This window comes from Pan troglodytes, chromosome 1, assembly GCF_028858775.2.
Source record: "Pan troglodytes isolate AG18354 chromosome 1, NHGRI_mPanTro3-v2.0_pri, whole genome shotgun sequence".
NCBI classification, from domain to species: domain Eukaryota; kingdom Metazoa; phylum Chordata; class Mammalia; order Primates; family Hominidae; genus Pan; species Pan troglodytes.
The window spans coordinates 110,111,842-110,119,043 of NC_072398.2; the positions used below are offsets into that span (position 1 = coordinate 110,111,842).

The 7,202-nt window shown below is 43.2% G+C and overlaps 1 pseudogene; it reads right to left on the bottom strand.

Moving 5' to 3' along the window:
- The window catches only part of LOC112204998 (myomegalin-like), a 92,551-nt pseudogene extending 87,294 nt beyond the window's left edge, over positions 1 to 5,257 (bottom strand).
- Positions 5,258 to 7,202: the final 1,945 nt, after the last annotated feature.

A 7,202-nucleotide genomic window follows, 5' to 3' on the forward strand; every position in this document is an offset into this window, starting at 1 on the left:
AAGTTTGTGGTGATTTGGCCGGGCGCAGTGGCTCACACCTGTAATCCCAGCACTTTGGGAGGCCAAGGCGGGTGGATCACTTGAGGTCAGGAGTTTGAGACCAGCCAGGCCAACATGGTGAAACCCCGTCTCTACTAAAAATACAAAAATTAGCTGAGTGTGGTGCCATGTGCCTGTAATCCCAGCTACTTGGGAGGCTGAGGCAGGAGAATCCCTTGAACCTGGGAGGCGGAGGTTGCAGTGAGCCAAGATTGCACCACTGCACACTAGCCTGGGCAACAGAGTGAGACTCCATCTCAGAAAAAAAAAAAAAAAGTTTGTGGTGATTTGTTACACCAGCAATAGGAAATTAATACAAACAGTAATCCTGAAGTACTGATAATCTTTAAAGCAGAAGGTGTAGGGAGTTGCTAGTCCAGACAGGTGGATGCTAAAAATTTAGAGCAGTAGAAGCTGTTTGCCTGGTTGACACTGGACCTGCCGGGTGAGAAAACCTCTCCTCATCATCAAGTTCTTCATCAGCTCCATGAGCTTATTCTTTTGACAACTCTCGCCCTGTTCACGGAAATAAATCTGAAAGCTGGTGACCAAATCAGCTTTTTGTAATGCCAGTATATTCATAGAAAATTTGCTATTCCAGAGCCAACCATGCTCTGTCCAAATGATTTAACCAGTGAGTTTGGCAACAGTCAGGTAACAGCCCCAGCGGGTAGGGGGAACCTTTCCATTGAGCTGTAGAGGGGCAGATGATGTGTAGCTGGGAGTAGAGCATATCTAACTTTGAGAACTAAAATACCAAGCACCTTGTCCTTTGTGGGTAAATTGAGCAAGTAGCTAGCTTCAGAAACAAGTCATAAACTGAGTCACCTACAAAACTCTACTAAAATAAAGTAAAAGCATAGATTTTGGAATTAAACAGTTCAAGGCTATATTTCTTTCTCAGCTGTGTGTGTCACTCTGGGAAAATTATTTAATCTTTCTGAAGCTCAATTTCCTTTTCTTAAAAATGAGTATAACATTTACTTCATAGGGTTGTAAGGATTAGGTGACTTAAGTATTCAAAGAGATTAGCACACAATTAAAGCTTAATAAATGTTATCAATTATGGTTAATTTTTATTCTTTCAATCCCCTATCCACTGTGTACCCAGAGCAGCCACTGCGTATCTCGGCCTTAGTGTCTCTCTATTAAAATTATAGATGATGAGAATGTAAAGCCATTAAAGGCAGAGACCCAGTCTCATTCATTGCATTCATTGTTTTACTCTTAGCATCTAGCACAGCGTCTGACCTGTTTGGGGCTCTCAAAATTTATTTATTTATTTATTTATTTATTTATTTATTTATTTTTGAGACAGAGTCTCACTGTGTCACCCAGGCTGGAGTGCAGTGGTATAATCTCAGCTCACTGCAACATCCGCCTCCCGGGTTCAAGGGATTCTCCTGCCTCAGGCTCCTAAGTAGCTGGGACTACAGGTGCAGGCACCACACCCAGCTAATTTTTGTATTTTTAGTAGAGATGGGGTTTCAGCACGTTGGCCAGACTGGTCTCGAACTTCTGACCTTAAGTCATCCACCTGCCTTGGCCTCTCAAACTGTTGAGACTACAGGCCTGAGCCATTTCATCCGGCCCTCAAATTTTTAATACGTGTTTATGAACTAATCTGATCTGTGAGTTAGGAAGGATCTGAGATGTCAGCCATGATCTGTGATTATAGGATTTTTCCAACTGTGACCCATTAGGTGGAGAAATAAATTCAGTGAATCAGAGCCAACATTTTATTTTTAAAGAAAAAGAATAGAATAGCAAATATCAGAGTGCAAAACACATAGTAAAGTTAAGTATTGTTACAAGAAACTTTGTTGCATATGTAAGTGTACTTGGTGGCAATGTAAATATATTACTTATTGTGAGAAGTGGTTAAAAAATATGTGAACATTCTGAATGTTCCACCTTGCCAGCATTTGCTACTTTCTATCTTTTTAATTTCAGCCATTCTGATATGTATATAGCAGCATGGTGTTGTGGTTCTAATTTGCATTTCCCTGATAACTAGTGATGTGGAGCACCTTTTCACTATGTTCTTCCCTTTGGATACCTTCTTTTTTTTTTTTTTTTTTTTGAGATGTAGGCTCGCTCTGTCACCCAGGCTGGAGTGCAGTGGCGCGATCTCGGCTCACTGCAAGCTCCGCCTCCCAGGTTCAGGCCATTCTCCTGCCTCAGCCTCCCGAGTAGCTGGGACTACAGGTGCCTGCAACCACGCCCGGCTAATTTTTTGTATTTTTAGTAGAGACGGGGTTTCACCGTATTAGCCAGGACTATCTCGATCTCCTGACCCCGTGATCCGCCCGCCTCGGCCTCCCAAAGTGCTGGGATTACAGGCGTGAGCCACCGCGCCTGGCCTGGATACCCGCTTTAGAAATCTCTTTTGTAATCTGTTTAAAAAAAAACAATCTGGCAGTATTTACTAAATCTGAACATGCATTTCCTATTACCCAGAAATCATACTTCTACTTATTTATTCAACAGAAATGTGTACATATGTTCATCAAAAGACCTGTACAGAAATGTTCATAGCAACACTGTTTATAATAGCTCCAAACTGGAAATTGCCCAAGTGCCTATTAAGAATAGAATGGACAGATAAATTTGATATATTTATACACTATAGAAGCCTATTTAAAAGCAAGAATAAATGGACTACAATACCATATAACAGTATAGAACTCCAAAAGCAAAAGATTGAGTGAAAGGAGCCACATACGAAAGAGTACATGGTGTATAATTTCATTTACATAAAGTTCAAAACTAGGCAAAATTATTCTATGGTGTTAAAAATTAGGATAATGATTATCCTTGAAGTCATCAGGAGGGCTTCAGGGATGCTGGTAATGTTCCCTTTCTCTATCTGAATGCCCATCCCATGAGTATACTCAGTTTGTCAAATTAATTGGACTGTAAATATATAATTTGCGATTTTTCCAAATCATTTCTGAATTTGTCTGAAATTGTTACATGTAAATATAAAATTTTTAAAACTTAATAAATAATACTTTTTTCTTCAAGTGTGAAAAACACTGGCAGAGAGCAAAAGGCCCTGATACACTCACTCCCATCACCATCAAGTGGTCATCTAGCCTTTGCCTGAGTAACTCCAGGGTCAACAATCTCTTTACTGCCCATACTGCCCAGGCAGCTAACTTGTTAGAAAGCTTTTTTTAAATTTTTTTTTGAGACGGAGTCTCGCTCTGTCGCCCAGGCTGGAGTGCAGTGGCGCGATCTCGGCTCACGGCAAGCTCCGCCTCCCGGGTTCACGCCATTCTCCTACCTCAGCCTCCCAAGTAGCTGGGACTACAGGCGCCCGCCACCATGCCCGGCTAATTTTTTTGTGTTTTTAGTAGAGACGGGGTTTCACTGTGTTAGCCAGGATGGTCTCAATCTCCTGACCTCGTAATCCGCCCCCCTCAGCCTCCCAAAGTACTGCGATTACAGGCGTGAGCCACCTCGCCCGGTCTTTTTTTTTTTTTTTTTTTTGAGGCGGAGTTTCGCTTTTGTTGCCCAGGCTGGAGTGCAATGGCGTGATCTCGGCTCACCACAAACTTCTCCTCCCGGGTTCAAGCGATTCTCCTGCCACAGCCTCCGGAGTAGCTGGGATTACAGGCACGTGGGACTACGCCCGGCTAATTTTGTATTTTAGTAGAGATGGGGTTTCTCCATGTTGGTCAGGCTGGTCTCGAACTCCCGACCTCAGGTGATCCGCCTGCCTCAGCCTCCCAAAGTGCTGGGATTACAGGCATGAGCCACTGCACCTGGCCAGAAAGCTTTTTCTTTACACTGAGCCATAACTTGCCTCCCAACAACTCGCTTGCATCGGTTGTTCTGTCCTCCTAAGAGATTCTAATGTGATTCAATCCCTCTACCACCAATAGCTCTTCGGAAATTTGAAGGAAGCTACCACATCCTCCCCACTCCCAGTCGTCATTTCTCCGGACTCAGGAGTCCCAGGTCCTTCCTTTGGCCATCCCTCAAGGCATGGCTTTGAGTTCCCTCCTGTCTCTTGATTGTACTTATTTTATCTAATGATGCCCAGAACTAAGCACAGCCCTCTCGGAGAGGCCCAAGAGGAGCAGAAAGGAGCCAAAAGTAAAATCATCACTTTTGATCTAGACAGAATCTAGACAGCCTACTTCTTCTGTCAACAAACCCTAAGTTTCAATTTGCTCCTTCTTTAATATTTACATTATACCATTCACTCCTGTTGAGCTTAGCAATCAACTAAAAGCACCCAAGTCTTTTGCATAAGCCCCAAATTTACCTTCTGTGTTTGTACCGTCTTCACTCTCAGGAGTCAGAGCGCTCATTTGGCCCCACCCCAATTCTCCAAAGCTAAATCCCACAGATGGAAGCGTATCTGTTATAGAGACACCGCTGGAATAGTCTCCCTACCCTCCCACCCACTAAAAAACAGAAACGAAGTCTTTGTCTCAATACATGGTCTCTTATCCTTACCCTTTCCTTGAATGGGGCTTCATTTTAAAGTGTGTTTGAGGGAAGGACTGGAAGAAAACGCAGTTTCACAGGCCATCTCCAAAATCTGACCTAAAAGCCAACTGTTGCCTGGCCTCAATAAAGCCTGAGCAGTGTGGTGCCCTGATCTCTTTCCTTCTCCATTCCTCCCCCAAGTGGGCTCCAACTGGAGGTTGTGGAGATGAGTGCTGCTGGGCTCTGCTCACTCAGTCCCTTTGCCTTTGTGTGAGTAGTGACAGATGAGGCTGAGAAGGAAAACATGGCAGGGTGAGAATAAACCTGATATTGTTCAAAGCATCTGACATCAAACATATCTCTCAAGAAGACCTACTGGAATCCCTCTAGCCACACGAACAAGGAAACAACAGAGAACCATTTCTACAGAAAGTTCCAGGCAGCCTCCCTGGGTATTTTTAACATCAGGACTCGGTGGAGGGGAGAGTCATTAAGCAAGGGAAACCCCGTAAAACAGAACATGTGAAAATGACCAAGAGAGGTGGGCTGGGAACCAGGCAGGGCAAGGCTACAGAAAAGGGAAGCTGTCACGGGACCCTGGTGGTGAGGGGCGATCTCTCCCTAAGGGCGCTGGGGGAGGGGAGGGAAGAGGACCACCAAGTCTGGAGTGCAGCGAGAAGGAAACAGCCCACCCACCTCGTCCAGGTCTGCTCCATTTTCCAGGCTCTTTCCTTAGTCTCAGGACGCTCCTCACCCAGGAGGGGAAGCCTCAGCCTCCTGAGTAGCTGGGATTACAGGTGCCAACCACCATGCTTGGCTAATTTTCTGTATTTTTTTTAGGGGAGACAGGGTTTCACCATGTTGGCCAGGCTGGTCTCAAACTCCTGACCTCAGGTGATCCACCCACCTCAGCCTCCCAAAGTGTTGGGATTACAGGCATGAGCCACTGCACCCAGCCTCTATTGTTCTTAAGAGATCAAAGACTTCTAAAGAGGTACAGGTCAGAGGAAAGCACTATTACTGAAGTTAATCTCTTACCTTTACATTAAGTGTTCATGAAAGAAATGCATCAACAGTAAATCCACTTTTACTGTTGGATGTCTTAGAAGAGTTAATACGAAAAGGGTTTAAGAAGGACCAGAAATGTAGTCCCATCTTTTTTGTAACTTTGGGGATGCCTTCATTTTTAATCTGGTCCGTAAGTAAGGAAATCAGCAAATGAGAGTGCTTCAGCGCATTGGCGATTTTTTATGTGGGGTATCCTAGCTTCTTCTTACTCGAAGTCTGGTCTGTTGACTATCAGCATCACCATTACCTAAGAGCTTGTTAGAAATGCAGAGTAATGACCCCAGAGCAGATCTAGCAAATCAGAGTCTACATTTTAACAAGATCCTCAAGTTATTTGTGTGCATATTAATTAAAACTTGAGAAACCCTGCTCTAGCTTACTTTTCACATGGATTTTATTTTTATTTCTGGGTATTTGTTTTTATAATGTTTGGCTAGCTTTTTCTAAAATGTACCCTATGAAGTTAATATAACTTTCAGTAAACAGTCTTTGGGAAAATAGTTCACCATTGTAATTAAAGAAGAATGAGAAATGCATATTTGAAACCAGTGTGCAGATAACCTGATTTAATACAGCTCCTTTTGACTATCATTTGTTGTTAGAATTGTTGACATGCTAGGAGTTGGAAGGGAATGGCTGTTTATTTTTAAAACAATTTTGTGACATATTTAAAGATATAATGGCTGCACTGAATCAATGATTATTACCTATCATGAAACTTTCATTACAATATGGATACCATTTTGTCTTTTAGTTCTTTTCCATGTGTCTAAAGAGTTTTATTTAAAAATTTTGTGGCCGGGCACGGTGGCTCACGCCTGTAATCCCAGCACTTTGGGAGGCTGAAGCAGGCGGATCACCTGAGGTTGGGAGTTCAAACTAGCCTGGCCAACATGGAGAAACTCCTGTCTCTACTAAATATACAAAATTAGCTGGGCATGGTGGCACATGCCTGTAATCCCAGCTACTTGGGAGGCTGACGCAGTAGAATTGTGTGAACCCGGGAGGCACAGGTTGCGGTGAGCCGAGATGACGCCATTGCACTCCAGCCCGGGCAACAAGAGCGAAACTCCATCTCAAAAAAATAAATAAATAAAATAAAAAATTCTGTAGCAACAGTATCGCTAAAATAACAGGTGACAGTAGACGATATATAGTATGATCTCAGTAAATAATTGGTTAGGTTTGTGAAGTAGAGGGATTTGAAAGACCATGTTCTGGTGGTGTTTGTGTGTGTGTGTGTGTGTGTGTGTGTGTGTGTGTGTATGTGTTTGATTTCAGTGTCCCTATTCAGGAATATTGAACATCTTTATTTCTTTGAGGATTTGGCTAAAAGGATATTAAGTTTTACCAGTCACTACTGATAATTCTTGTCTTTCATTCTCAGAAACATTGCAGCTGCCCGTGTGGAACATAAACAGAGAACTAGGCCTGCCTCATCCTCCTTTTTCCCAGCAGCCAGTCCATGAGTCACCACAACTTCATCAAAATGAGGGCCTGGCAGGGAGAGAGCCAGACTGTTCTGCTTCTTCCATGTCCTGCCACAGGTTACAGGATCATGCTTTTGATTTTAGTAGGACTCGGAACATTCAAGATGGTAGTGAGGGCACATGAATCTCACTTCAGGATGAAATCTGGGCAGAGACTTATTA